Source organism: Nuphar pumila, chromosome 12 (genome assembly GCF_984573655.1).
Source record: "Nuphar pumila chromosome 12, dmNupPumi1.hap1.1, whole genome shotgun sequence".
Classification (NCBI taxonomy): domain Eukaryota; kingdom Viridiplantae; phylum Streptophyta; class Magnoliopsida; order Nymphaeales; family Nymphaeaceae; genus Nuphar; species Nuphar pumila.
Window position 1 is genome coordinate 72177588 of NC_143260.1, and position 15495 is coordinate 72193082.

The following is a 15495-nucleotide window of genomic DNA, read 5'->3' on the forward strand; positions in this document are numbered from 1 at the left end:
CAAATTCAGAGTGGCAACTTTGTAGGACATATCTTTTGCATAACATTGCATGAGCATTTCATATCATTTCACTGCACAACATGTCATTTTGAGATCCGGAACTCCTGATTTTCAAAATTGTCAATCCAGATTTGATTTCTAAAACTTTTCAAAAGTTATTTTAAAACCCTGGGTTTTTCAAAATTATCAATTCTTTCCATTTTACCCCCAAGACCCCGAATTACGAAAAGTTTTCTCAAGAAAACAATCTGGATGGTTTTGACATTTCAAAATTTCGCCAGTTGAAAAGAAGGGGACACAATTTCAAAATTCATAAGATCTTATTTCAAACTTTTACAAAAAGGCTCCGAATTTCCCTACTTCTTTCAAAATTTCACCCTAAAGAACCATTTCCTTCCAAATTTTGAAATCAAGCCAAATTTTGCTTCGTGTTTTCCAAAACTAGCCTACTATTATGAAAATTCCAAAAACATCTCATTTGGCTTTTATTTCAAATAAGTGACGTGGGACCCGCTTCGAGGTGGTGTCACACTCAAATTTTCAATTATTTCCCGTATTTTCAAAATAGTGCCCCTTCGGAAGTGGCACCGATTTATAAAATTCTTTTATTTTGATTTATTTTTTTTACAAAATAATTAGTGGGCCCATGTAGGTGGCGCTCCACTAAGGCTCCTTGCCAAGAAAAGCAAAATTTTATTCTTTTATCTCAAAAGGTTTTCAAATCTAGCTGAGGTGGCACCACCTTAAAAAAAAAAAGAAAAAAGAAAACAAAAATTTGTTTTTTTATTTTTATTTTTATTTTTATTTTTATTTTTTTTTTATTTTTCTTCTGTTTTACTTTTTTGGCCCCAAAGGGCGCCACCGTAAAAAAAAGACCCCATTTTACCTCAGTTTCAAATATCATCGTAAGAATAGGAGCCGTCCCCTCTCAAAACAGCGAGCCCCCTTTCTCAAAAGGATTTCAAAATTTTTTAAAAGTTTGTTTTAAGAGTTATCAAGATCGGCTAAAGGGGAGGAAAAGGGGGGCGTTTTGAAGCATCGACTATTAAAGAAAGAGGGAAGGTCCAGCAAAGCCATCGACGATTTCCATTAACCCCGGCTCTCCTCTGTTCACGAGCTCCTGCTCTCATCTCCTTCAGCCCATCAGCATAGGCAGCCAACATTTTCACCTTGCCTTCAAAGGAAATCCAGCGCACTCCTTCCCATCTTCTTCAACGCAGCCAGCTTCTTCACATTGCCTTCAGCTCAGCAGCACGCTCCAAAGGAAGACAAGTCCCCGGCAATTGGCATTTTGGAATCTTCTCGTCAACCCTTGGGGGTCCAGCTCACCCTGTAGGAAGAGCTTCTTCAGCCCCTGCTGAATAAAGGTAAAGAAATCCCATGTACATCTGCAACTCTGCGAATTTGTTATCTCATTCATACTACATATATGGTAAATCCATTATATTCGTTAATGGGATTTACAATCATGGTCGTTCATGCGTCGTGGATCGGGGATGCCTCGCAATGGCGTCACTGATCCCTCCAAAAGGTAGGCTTTAACTGCATTTAGGCCTGATTTGCTTTCAAAATCATAACCCTTACAAAACGATAGTTGCTTTTCAATAAAAGTTTTCTTTTTTTATTTTATTTTTAGACTTATATGCAAGCTTTTACTTCATTACATGTCATTACCTTCATCAAATTATCATAAAATCAGTTTGTGCAGGAATTTCTTTTACACTGCAGATACTTTTGTTTTCTTAAAAGCTTCATTCCCATGTCCGTGATCACAGTGGCAGTTTCTTGAGTTCTTTTATTATTATTTTTTTTTATGTTCTTATCTGATTTCAACCTAGCATAACTTTTTTTTCTTAGTCATACCTGCACTTTCTGGGGTTAGTTGTCAGGGAGTTATAATGTCCATCGGCATCCACAAGGATGATTCGTACAGCAAATGAGTGCTGATCGGCTAAAGCACTACAATTAAATTTAGTTATATCATTTTCACTTGTGTCAGTCACGTTCATGGTTGTGTCTTCTAATATTTCTAATTCCATGTATTTTTTTTATTTGGTTCAATTTCATATCTTGTGTTCTTCCATTCGGTTGTAGGATGAAATGCTCAGTCACGCTTTCAACTATCCTCGTTTTCAAGTAAAAATACAGTGGTCATTAAAAAAAAGATCATTTTCTTGCTTTTTTTTTTTCTTTTAGCTGTGGATCTCTCTGGCACATCCTTAGTGGGCTGTAAATGATCAGATTAGCAAAGCCATTTGAGGGTGGTGCCATCATCTTGTTTTAGTCTACTAATTTGCTGTAAATAGTAGCTTGAAACAAATTATGGATTCATTATAGCAATACAGGGTATCCTATTCTAGTTCCTGCTTTGATCTCTTTTGACCCATAAATCAGTATGGAGTAGTTCCCCTGCTAGTGTTAGAAGGACTTCATGTTCATAACCGATGAACCTTGCAGTTGGTGATAGTAACTGCAGTCTGTATGAAAATGCTGAATAGTAAGGTGGTGCGATCAGTAACATCAGTTTTGCATTCCTAAATGTCATTTCTGCTTATTTCTGTCATATATCAATTACTAGCCACTTTGCATGAAGAATCTTTCTAACATTATCCTGTTGTCCCTTATCACTACAGGTAACACCCTAACTGTTGTTACATTAGCTGCAAGTGCTATCGTGATTTCCATTTCATTGCGTACCTACCTGAACTCCTTGTTAGTTATCTGCCATCTGTGACTCCCATGATGAATGATAACATTCATAGCTGCGTGACCCCTTTCATTTCACAGGCTTACTGCCATTACAAGAATGGTATACCTCAATGTACACATTCCAGTTTTGTTGTATCACTCTTATCTTGCATATATAATCATCTTATCTCTGTATCACCTGTAACATGTAACTCATATGTACAGTTGTTGCCGAAACTTGTAAAAATAAGAGGGTGTGCCCTTGTTAACACTCTGATTCCCAAGTTATTAAAAACTAGCATATGGCTGCGAGGTTAAGAGTCGCTTGAACTCCATCAGACCTTTACATTACCCGCAGATTATGTCGATGGTTGGTGTTTGCACACTCTACGGTAGCTAATAGCCATGTCATAGTAGCCTCGCCACAGGTTATATCTTTGCATTGGTCTGGTCGCCACCCATGTTCCTTCCATTACCCAACATATTTCCTGCACATTGTATATGTTGTATCCATTTTCTGCTGCAGGTACCCAGTTTTGATAACTGGCCATGTTCGTGGATGGATATTTTAATATCCATTCATGATTTCTGGGCAATCTTTTGTATGCTTCGCTATGGATATATAGGGAATCTCCATACCCATTTTTACTGGAAATTATGTTATAATTTGGGAATTACGTCTTCGTGAAATCCCCTACAGAAACTGTATATACCTGTATTTTCTGATTTTACCCATTATATGGAATTTCCATTAATATGTATATTTTCTCATTATATGTATATATATATATCTATATATATATGTATATCTACCTATATGTATACGTATATATGTATATATATATATATATGTATATATATATATATATATATATATATATATATATATATATATATATATACCTATATATATATATCCCTTCATGTGCACTTATTTCCATATATGAGCATCCATGTATCTATTTTCTCATATAAATACACCTCCATTGTTACATGTCATTTAGTACCAATTTTAGCATTTTGACATATATATATATCTCTTCGTTGTATATATTATATATATACCCATTTTCTTGGTTATCTGGTACTAACTTTCATTTTGCAGAAAATTTGGAGGATGCTGATTCTTTCTACACTATGTATTTCATTTATTTTGATTTATGTCAGAGATGTAATAATCAAGTTTGGAATAATATTTACTTTTATTGCTTAGATTAGGATGCATATCATGTAGTTTGATTTTGTAATATCCTGATCTTATGAATCATGCATTTTATTTCAAAAGCACTATGGATGTACACGAATGGCACGTGCACCAACTCTTAGAGAGTTGATGAACTCGGTGGAGTCCATATTTACGGCCCTAGTCGGAATATGGACGAGACCCAGATCCATCATCTTTCTACCAGTCACATCGAGCCTACACTCTTAGGCTATCTTAAAAATGCACATCATGTTTCCAATTTTTCTAAACATTGTGAATTAACTCAAATAAAGCCCTGAACATATTCATGGCCACAGTCAGAATATGTGAAGGATTTACTTTGGCTTGATACACATTTTCCAATAAAATCTCTCAGAAAATCCTCTCAAAGTGCATTCGTTCACTCATATCATTTGCATCATGAAATCATTGGTTTTCTCATGATTTTCTAAAAAAAAAAATTCATTCTCAAATCGATTTCTCAAGAAATTTTGAATTTTTTTTTTAATCGGTTTTCCCAATACAAGTTTTTCATAGTTTTCCATGGAAATCAGTTTCTCAAGAAACTTCTAAAATCTCCGAAGTTGGATTTCCAAAATCAAAGTTTTCCCTTGATTTTCCCTGGAAAATGTTATTTTCTTAAGATTTTCAAAAAGGGATTTCTCTTCTTTCTCAAGAATCAAAGTTGATTTTCAGATGTTCCAAAATCAAGATTCACAGGATTTCAATTTCCTAAGTTTTGAATTTCCTTCTTCAAAGAGTTTTCTTGCAAATTTTCCATCATTTTCCTAAGAAAATTCTCAAAGTCCGAGTTTTCCTGGCAAGTGTTTTCCTTTTCAAGTGTTCATCTTTTCTCAAGAATTCTTACTATTTTCTCGAGATTCTCATTTCTTCAAGATTTTCCAAATCTTTATAAACTTTCTATAGATTTCAAATCTTCTTCGTCTGAGTTTCCTGAGACACTGAATTCCATCTTTTTCCTGAGAAATATCTTTCAACTCCAAATATTTTCCAAGCATACATCATGTTTTTCCTACTTCCATTTTCCAAAATCTCATAGCACATGCCTGAATTCTCTGTGCATTTAGGATAGAACACGATTTTGATGATTTAAGTAAGTCAAGCATAGTTTTGGTTCTTGGTTTGATTACCCTTGTTAAAGGCGGCAGGAACGGTCGAACCTCGTACTGACAGGTCGAGCCCCATCCCATGAATTTTCCCGCAATTTTCAAAATGAAGGCGATTATTTCAAAACAAATTTCCAAAATCCGGTCAAGTTTGAATCGCGAAAGCATTTTCCTCTCTCTTCCGCAAGGAAGGGAAAGGGAAAAATTTTGTGACGATAACAGGTTTGGCGACCGTGATGGGACATGTCCTTGTCTGGTCAAAATTGTGCTTGACTTAGTTCAATTATCGAAATTATGTTCACAAAATGTCAGCTCTTTTACTTTTTATATCATGCGAACCTAAGAGCCTAGATTCTGACCTAGCTGACATTGATTGCATATAGACTAGGCATGGTTTGGTAGGACCAAATTGAGGAGATATTTTCATGTTCACATAGACTTAGGTCTAAACGCAACTCTCCTCAATTTAGGATCTGAATGCAAACAATGTATGCTTCTTCAAAGATTTTCAAAAGTCAATCTCTTTAGGTTTAGAGCCCTCTATTTCTTGCATGTGATCATTTTTAAAATTTCCATTACCTATCATTACCCGGTCTTCACGTTGTTGGGCTCTCTTCCAGAACCCTAGTTCGGGACAGAGCCTCACAACTGGGCCAATCATTTGGGTTAACACCCCCCTACCACGTACCGCGGGCCACAGTCCAAAGTATATCGGTAGGCGCTCAAGGATGTTGGAAAACCTTACCTTAGAACCGAAGTTGAAATTATATGCCACGTACCTCGGATTTTAATTCGAGTATATCGGCATAACTGGATTGGACAAAGATGATTTGAACCTAGAGTTAGGATTAGGGTCCTACAACTGTTTTCAAAATAATGCATCTAGAGTCAGCCTTTTAGGGAGTGTTGTATGTGCATGAATGTTTGTGCAGGATGTGATTGTTCGTATATTACCTCTATTTTCTTACATTTTTCCCAAAATATTTTCAAATACCCATATTTTCAACCTTTCCCTTTATTTTCTCAAACCCTGGATGATTTTCTCAAATATCCAATTTCTTTCAAAACTCCAGGTGTTTTTCCATTCTCCTGTTCCACTGGATCCCAACTTTCCAGCTGCATTTTTATCCTACCTGCAATTTTTTCAAAATCATATGTTTTCTCTCCTTAGATTTCAATCCTTTTGTCTATTTGCAAAATCCTTCATCTTATTTTCCTCGTGCATACCTTGACTATTGCGGTGGAAATTGTTTACGCACTTGCCTTCTCCTTATTCTAAATCTGTTTGCGGATTGTTTTTTTTTCAAGAGATATCTCTTTTCTTTAAAAATGGTGTTTTCCTTGTGGTTGATGACCTCGCCTAGGTAACAAGGCACATTTTCCATTGTTATTTCTCTTACAAAGAATGACAACACAATTGTCATGATTTCAGCGGCGACTCCATCCCTAGTAATGGGATATTCTTCCAATTGTTTACCATATCGTCAATAATCATTTTCCTCCCAATCCAAAATTCCCTTAGAGTCTAATCAAGACTTCATCCTGCAGAGAGCATCCACAACATTTGATGGTTCGAACAAGGTTAGGAAGAAGAACCACATCACCACAACACTCCTCAGCCTCAGAAGGAGAAGTGGATCCCCCCGGAAGTCAAGATCAGCAGCAAGAGAAGGATGGCATAGACCCACAGATGTATGTCATGTTCCAGAAAATGATGACCAAAATAATGAACGAGCAGCCCGGGACCAGTTCAGAAAAGAATACATTCAGAGAGAAGTTCCATGGGCACAAGGATAAGAAGACTTCCAAGAAGCAAGTTCAGCCGGAGGAAATTTTAGATGAATCAGAATCAGCGGAAGACACTGAAGAAGAATATGAGGTACCTCCGGCATTTCAGAAACATAGCCAAGAACAAAGGAGGAGTCACAAATCAAAAGGTCAAGCTGTAGAAAAGCTCCTGCAAGCACAGTTCAAAGAAATAGCCAAAGTTGTTAGAGACCTGCAAGCTCGAGACAAGGGCAAGAAAGTCTTCACTAGCGAGGACTTTTATGATGGTTTAGAAGGTGATGAAGACCTAGAGAACCTTCCCAAAAGTTCATCAAGTTTGATGGTTCTCGCGACCCGAAAGCCCATCTCGCCACATTTTTTGTTGAGTGCTCAAGGTTCAAGAGAGATAACAGAGCACTATTTCTATGCTTTCCCCGTAGCCTGGAAGGAGTCGCGGCCAAATGGTACACAGAACATATCAATCCTATAGAACCGAAAGAGTTCGAAAAAGTTGTGAATTTGTTCGTTGAATGATTCTTGTTCAATACTGAAGCGCTACCAATGCTAAATCACCTCTGTAATCTGAAGCAGGGAGATAGTGAAAAAGCCAGGGATTTCATTCGCAGATGAAGAGAGACCTACAACAAAATGAGGGATCGTATTTCAAAGAGGCATGCCTTATCGCTGATCCTGAACAACTTCTCACAACCTTTGAGAAGTCTTATCTCCACCTCGCCTTCCAAGTCTTTCATAGAGCTTACTGAACGAGTCGAGTGGCTCGAGATGGGGTTGGAGAACGGTGTCTACGATGGTATCACCCTCGTCAAGAACAATCTAGATCCAAAGAAAAAGGCAAATTTCACCTCCTCTGCCAACATCAGCCGCAATGATAACAAAGGTAGTAAGGGCAACGACGTGGATCGAGAGCAAAGACAGAATATCAAGCTATCTTAGCCCAACTTTCCACAAAAGGAAAAGATAAAGCGTGAAGGTTGGAGTAATGATCATGTGTTCACTCCTCTCAAACAAACACTCAAAGAAGCCCTTGAATTCATGCTGACTAAGGGATTAGTGAAGCTCCCAAAGACCACAACTCCTCCGACCATCATGGGAAGGTTCAAGAATCAGTTTTGCAAATTCCATCGGGCAGTGGGGCATGACATCGATCATTGTTTTGTCTTCAAAAATATTGTTCAGGATTGCATTGACAAGAGCCTTCTTGCTGAAGATGAAGAAGAAGACGAGATGGTCATCCTAACCAAGCCCTTCCCAGATCATTCAGAAAATTGATGATGCCAAAGTTTCCTGTTTTCTTCCTTTTGTTTTGCCAGTCACCTCGTAGGGGCAAGTCCACCCAGTTTTTGCAACCTTTTGGTCGAGTGCTTATAAATATGCAGTCTTTTTGTTATCAGTTCTGCTTATCAATAAAATATTAATTTTCTTCATCCAATACTTCTTCCTTTTGCCCCATTAGGGCACCTTTTTCGTTTTAAAGAATCTTCTCTGCCCATTCTTTTCAAGATGAGGGGCAATCCCAACATCATTTATGAGAGAAATGAAATTACCTATGAGGGTTTTTCAAAATCGTGAAATTTTTGAAATTTTTCTACAAACATCTTCGTTATGATCACCCAAAAGTTTAATATTTCAGTCCAATCTTTTTCAACCATCGAGGTGATCTTCTTTTCTTAAATTGGTTTCGAACCATTATCTTTTACAATCAACCCTTGTGTTGATTTTCTTTCCAAAACTATTGTTAAACCAATTCGTTTTCAAAATCAACCCTCATGATGATCTCTATTCAAAATCAACCCTCATATTGATTCCCATTTCAAAGATCAGCTCTCACGTTGATCATTCCTCAAAATCAACCTCACAGTTGATTTCCTTCCCAAAATGATTTCTCACTTTCAAAATAACATTTTCCTTTTACTTTAAAGATCCCATGTTCTAGCACTTTCTTCATGTCAAAGGGATAATATAATTCTGTTTCCATTCCTCAATTTTTAAGCATCAATAAAATTATTAAATTTGTCAATAGTTTGGCACCATTTTATTTGCGTCTCTTTCCTTTTCACAATATGTCTCTTGTGAGGAATGACCTTGAGGACGTCCCTCAATCAAAGAAGCCTGTCACCTTATTCCTCGATTATTCTTCTTTATATGCAAAATTTTCCTCCCTAGTTACAGTGGGACATTTTTTTGAAAAATCTATCTTTACCTCAAAACATCCTGTATGCAGGCAGGATAAACCAATCTCTCATTTTGCATGTATATGCACCCACTTGCATTAATTTTGCATTCATTTACATTTCATGTGCATTTGCATTTCATTTTACATTAATTCTGCATCCATTTTTTTTCCCCTTTAGGTTAAGGGATAAACCTGAATCATTTTCCATGATTTTCCAATTTCTATTCATATCCCCGTTCAGGATAAGGGGTTAATCCTGAAAATCAGACCACATACATCTAAATATGATGGTGTTTTTCATTGCAAGTCAAATAATCCAGTCCTAGAACTGGCCATTCTCAAAACTTTCAATCCCAGTCCTCGCACTATCAATTTTCAAAATTTCAATCTTCTGATTAAAGATTTTCCTTTAAGATTCGAGCCCTGACTCGAACTTTCCAGCTTTCCTTTGAGGATTTGAGTTTTTAACTCAAGTCTTCTTTCCTTCAAAATCTAAACTTTCCAGTTTCTTTTTGAGATTCGAGCCCTGACTCGAACTTTCCTACTTTCCTTCGAAGATTTGAGTTTTAACTCAAGTTTTCTTTCCTTCAAAATCTGAACTTCCTAGTTTTTCTTTGAGATTCGAGCCCGACTCGAACTTTCCAACTTTCCTCTGAATATTTGAGTTTCGACTCAAAAATCTGAATTGGCCTAGTTTTTCCTTTGAAGATTTGGGTTTCGACCTGAATTTTCTCTCCTTAGAAACCAAACCTCCTACCTTTCCCTCGAAGGCTCGAGTTTCTACTCAAATATTCCAACTTCCCTTGTAAAACCTAAGTTCTGATTCAGATGGTCTTTCAAAACCAGCTTTTGAGTTAGGCTTACCTTCAAAATCCAGCATTATGCCAGGACTTACCTTCAAAATTCCAACTTCGTATTGGATTTACCTTCGAAATTGAGTACCATCGTCAGGGATATGTCAACTTGGATGTCAAGCGATATCTTTTACTAAGGATTTCAAGAACACTTTGTCAATTTGTCAATCAATTACTTGTTGATTTCATAATTTTATTACACAAAATTTTACCTCAGTTTACCTTCAGTATTACTTCCAAAAGAGCAAAGATTTCGTGAATAAGGATTCAAAATCCAAATTCTTTCTATTGGACAACCAAAAGGATGAAGGAAAAATCCTCGATATGGCCAGAAAAGAAGATTCAATGTTTTGCAAAGTCATAGATGATTGATATTGATCGCAGTCAATGACACATTTTTAAAGACCATTCTTGTGAAGATGAGGCCGTGGAAATATCCTGAGCGCTAGAAAAGAGAGCATTCATCAAAACCCTGTCTCCTCAAAGTCATCTAAGCTGCAATTAAATATCTGCAAAAGGGATCTCTCACTTGTCGTCAAGATGAAGGCAAATTAAGCGAGTAGACCCCCGGGGCCAAAGAAGATTTGGAACATCTCCAAGATGACGGAGTTTGCGACGGATCTTTCCAGGGAAAGTCCAAAGCACTGTCGAGATGAAGGCAGATGCGATGAACCTCCCGACAATCCCTAAAAGATATTTAATTTCCGCTATCATCCAAAGATCTCTAACCCATGAGCCAATATCGTCAAAGAAGGATCAAAACATCTCCAAGTTGAAGGAGTTTGTAACGTACCCTTCCAAAAAGAGAGCAAGAGAGGAAAAAGAAAGAGAGAAAAGTCAGGACATCTCCAAAATAAAGGATGGTGTAATAAACTCTCCCGAAGCCCAAAAGAGCCAAAAGAGTGCAGAAAGATTATCGTGAGAGAAGCTCCCAGGATATCAAACTGCCACATTTATCAAGAATCTTCTTTAAATTTGTGAAATTCTATTATCAATATCCTTTCATCGATTGCTTTCGTAATATCAAAATTCTCTTTCCTGCTCATATCAAGGAAATCGATAGCTTCTTTGAAGAAGGTCAATCGCAAGCAATTTGGATTCAAAATCTTGATTCTATAAGTCACTCCTGTTTGAAGGTAATACTTCAGGTAGAAAAGAAGGAATATTTTCACAACAATGAGCATCATTTTCAATTACATTGAATCAACAACAAATTTTCAACATTTTGACAATATTTTCTAGCTATCCTGACGTTAAGTGAGAGCTTAAGGTCCATATTGATGCATCTTGACCCCTTCGAGAGATTTTCCTTTGTCGTCTTTCACATTGTTGAAAGATTAGCCTTATCTTTGAAAGGATAGCCTTTATCATCTTTCACGTTGTTGAAAGATTAGCCTTCTCTCTGAAAGGATTACCTTTGTCATCTTTCGCATTGTCGAAAGAATCGCTTTGCTCCTTTGGATTGCCTTTGTCATCTTTCTCGGTGTCGAAAGAATCACCTTGCTCCTTTGGATTGCCTTTGTCATCTTTCGTGTTGTCGAAAGAATCGCCTTACTCCTTTGGATTACCTTTGTCATCTTTCGCGTTGTCGAAAGAATCGCCTTACTCGTTTGGATCGCCTTGTCATCTTTCGTGTTTGTCGAAAGAATCACCTTACTCCTTTGGATTACCTTTGTCATTAATCTGACAGTTTTTACAGAATGAAAAAACAATATCTGGAACTCCAGATATAAGCATTTCAAAACTGGGGAAAATCAGGATATCGAAAGTGATGTCTTCTTTTAAATCGTTGTAATTTTGAAAAGATTTTTTTATATGAAAAACATGTGAAAACCAGACATCAAATAATAAAAACCGGTTCTCACTAGTGGATGAGACCGAGTCGAACTCAGGGAATGGGAATATTTTGTATTCAAGCACACAATTCTAAACTATTCTTTATTGCCGAATTATTTGAAATGTAAAATGTTCAAGAAAAGTAAAAACAACTAACTATTACAACAAATGAATACCCTTCACAGAGGGCGTAAAGTGCAATATTTACAAACCCAATTAAATTCCTAATTCTAAACTAAAAAGTAAAAATTCTCCTATTCTTGCACTTCGTGTCACGTAATCTCTTCAGCTCCACTCCCTTGCAATCCTGCACAAATCAAACGAAACACGAGCAGTACCAGAGAAAGAAGAAATAGAATATACTAACTAAATGCTAAGAATACGAAAGAAATCATTAAAGAAATCTAAATGACAATTTTAAATGCAAATGATATATATTTTTTCTTTTATTAAATCTTACTAAAAATGCTAATGATCTTTCTTAACTAAACTATTTTTAATAGCAAAATGATTAGCAACTAAGTAATCTAACAATGAGTTAATGAATTAACGAAGTAATCTAATATCAACACACTAAGTAATCTAAGTAATATCTATCTAAAAAAAAAATCAGCAAAGTATTATCATCCGATAATTCGGTATCTCAAATCGGATCCGGATATCCAATTAACTGGTCCAGTACCACATCACTCTTGCCGGAATAACACATAACACAGGGATAATTTTTGATAGACTGAATTTGTTTAAAATAGCTGATCAATTGAACAATTCATTTATCAATCCAGAAATTACATTGTCAATCCTATGAAATCAAAAATATGGATTCATGATATCAGGCAATTGATCAAACAGAAATCAAATACTGGCTCATTCAATACTGGTGGTCAATCGATTAACACAGCCCTTGCCGGAAGTCAATAAATCCAATGCATAATGTCGATAGAACAGAATTGAAGTTCAGGTGGATTTAGGCTACCAGATAATGAGGTTTCCAGAGATATCAGTAGATAACCATTGATCAAACTAGAAATTCAGTAAATCGGTGATCAATCAAGCCAAACAACACTTAGAAAATCAATTAGATCTTGTTCCACCGTGACACAGGTTTTCATTGTAAAAACATTTTCCGGCGAGTAAATATAAAAATCAGTAAATGATTCCAGCTTCTGTGAAATGGATTCTGGTGAGTAAATATCAAGATCCAAAAAATGATTACAACATATTTAGATGGTCTAGATGATTCAGATCATTGCTAAAACACGATATATATCTCTCACCGGAAATCAGAAATCATAATACTTGCCGGAAAACAGAGATTGCATTTTAATTTGACAATCGATCTCTGATCAGTTCCAATAGAATGATCACGATGATCCTTTTATCAAACAAAAACTACTCCAATGATCAGAATGCCATTACTCTGGCTCAGATGCCTGAGTTATCCTAAAATGTTCACTGGATTTTAACTCAGATCCAATTAGATGCAGAATTCACGGCTGCTGAAAAGACAATAAAAAAATCCAGATGCTAATATAACGAATTCAAAATGCACAATGAAATCAAAATCAAGCATTACACCTACGAATTACAAGAAATTAGACTAAAGAAACAGAAAAAGAAGAAGAAGATGAAGATGAAGAAGAAGAAGTTCTGAAGAAAACTCACCGTGAACTGGAGGTAGATTGGAAGAGAAGTGGTCTCCACCACTCATGCCGCCGCCGGACTGAATATCTCCACCGCCGGATTGAAGAAGAAGATAAGGAGGGAGAAGAGAAAGGCAAGGGAAAAGAGAGAGGGAAGAAAGGGAAGGGGAAATCCGGTGGAAGAAGGTGGAAAAGAGAGTGAACAGAAAGGAAAGAAGAAGGACTTGGCGTAAATGGGGAGACAATTGAAAAAATTTCATTTCGTGGGTTTTAAAAACCCCAAACCGGCTGGAACCGGTTCAACACAGTTTTATTTTTGAAAAGCAAACCGGTTGAACCGGTTTGTGTTTATTTTTGCAATTTTCAAAAATAAAAAAAACTATATACCAGTTTATTATAAAATTTTCAAAAATTTAAAAACAAAACTTATTTATGAAGAACTAAAAAAAACTATTCTAAATTTTTTTTTCTTTTTTTTAAAAAAAAAAACAAACACTTAAAATGAAAAAATATTTTTCTATATTATTTTTTTTATTTCATTTTTAATTGCAAACTAAAACTAAACTACTATGAATATAACAAAAACTAAAATATGTATAAAAATGTAAAAATAAAACTATTTTTCATGCATTTTCTATTTTTAAATCATTTTAGCACATTTACTCAAAAACTAACATAAAATTGGGTTTTTGAAACATTATTTCATAAAATCATGCATATTTAAATGTTAATAAACCCTGAATTATATGCATGATCAAATACCCCCATGCTTATGTTTTGCTAGTCCTCGAGCAAACTAGAAAAATGCAAGAAATCAAACTATCACCTAACTCACTTTCGTAGGAATCACGGTTGCATTTAGCTTATGCAACAAGCCCTTTCAACCCCTGGGTTACCCCAGTGGACGAGTAAGGTCTCGTGAGGGTTTGCAGTGATGCTACCCACAAACATCTCTGTCATGTATGCATAATATTACACATTCTCACAAGCAGTAGATAATCAAAGACTTTATTTTCACAAATATTTCCTATTATTTCAAAATCGAAATATAATTAGAGTCTTTTATGCACTAACACAGAAAAAGAATTTCTTTCACTTTTCTAAATATCATAATTATTTATGTTTTATTCTTAGAAAATCCAATAAAAACATATTATTATTTACTTATCCTCACTCATATGTTTTCTGCACAGGTTTTCTCAATCACACTTCTAAGCATTGAACTTTTCTTTCTTTTTAAGCTCTTTTCTCGATTTTTTTATTTTTTCACGCTTTTTCTTTTTGCGCACTTATTCTTCTCTTATAGCTTGCGTGTGGTCTGCTTTCATGCCTTGTGCAATGTCAATATCTTCTATACTTTTTCAATACATACCAAAAGATATCAACTAAGACATAAAAGTGACTTCCTTCATTCACCTTTATAACATGAGAGTCAAATATTTCAACTTGTATCTGTTCTCAGTTACTTAGGATCACAAAGTTTTCCACTCTCCTTTTCGAAATGGAATTAAAAGTTTCAACTTACATCTAAGTTCCATCTACTAAGGATTGTGGAATTATCCAAACAACCTAACACATGCTATATTTTTTTTCTTTTGAGCTCATTTTTTCATTTGCTTAGTTTTTCAAAAATAGAACTGTGCATATTCATATTTATGATTCAAAATAAATTCTAACATGTATCTATCATCATTTCTTTGAAATCCACATAAACAACCATAATTTTTAGATCTATGTCAGAAAAAAATTTCGTGGGGCTTAAAAATCCTCTAAAAACATTAGATTTGAAATAACATTCATATAAGTTCAAACTCTTTCTTTAAAAATCTACTTTTCATGAGAGATGTGTAAACATGTGCAAGAACGTAAACAGAAATATCAAGGTGTGCATTCTACACCCTCCCCCATGCTTGAATGACACTGTCCCAGTGGCACTCCCCCATGCTTGAATGAAACTACGTGAATGCACATGAGAGAAAATAAATGAGGGAAAAGAGTAGAATAACCTGACATGAATTAAAATACACGTTCTATGAATGTAATGAATGCAATGTATACATGACAAAACATAAAACTCATGAATGAAACAAAAACAACATGAAAAACTCATGAAAAAGTAAAAACAAAATAAAATCTATAAATTCTAAGCAAATCTAATAATATACAAGATATGGGTTGCCTC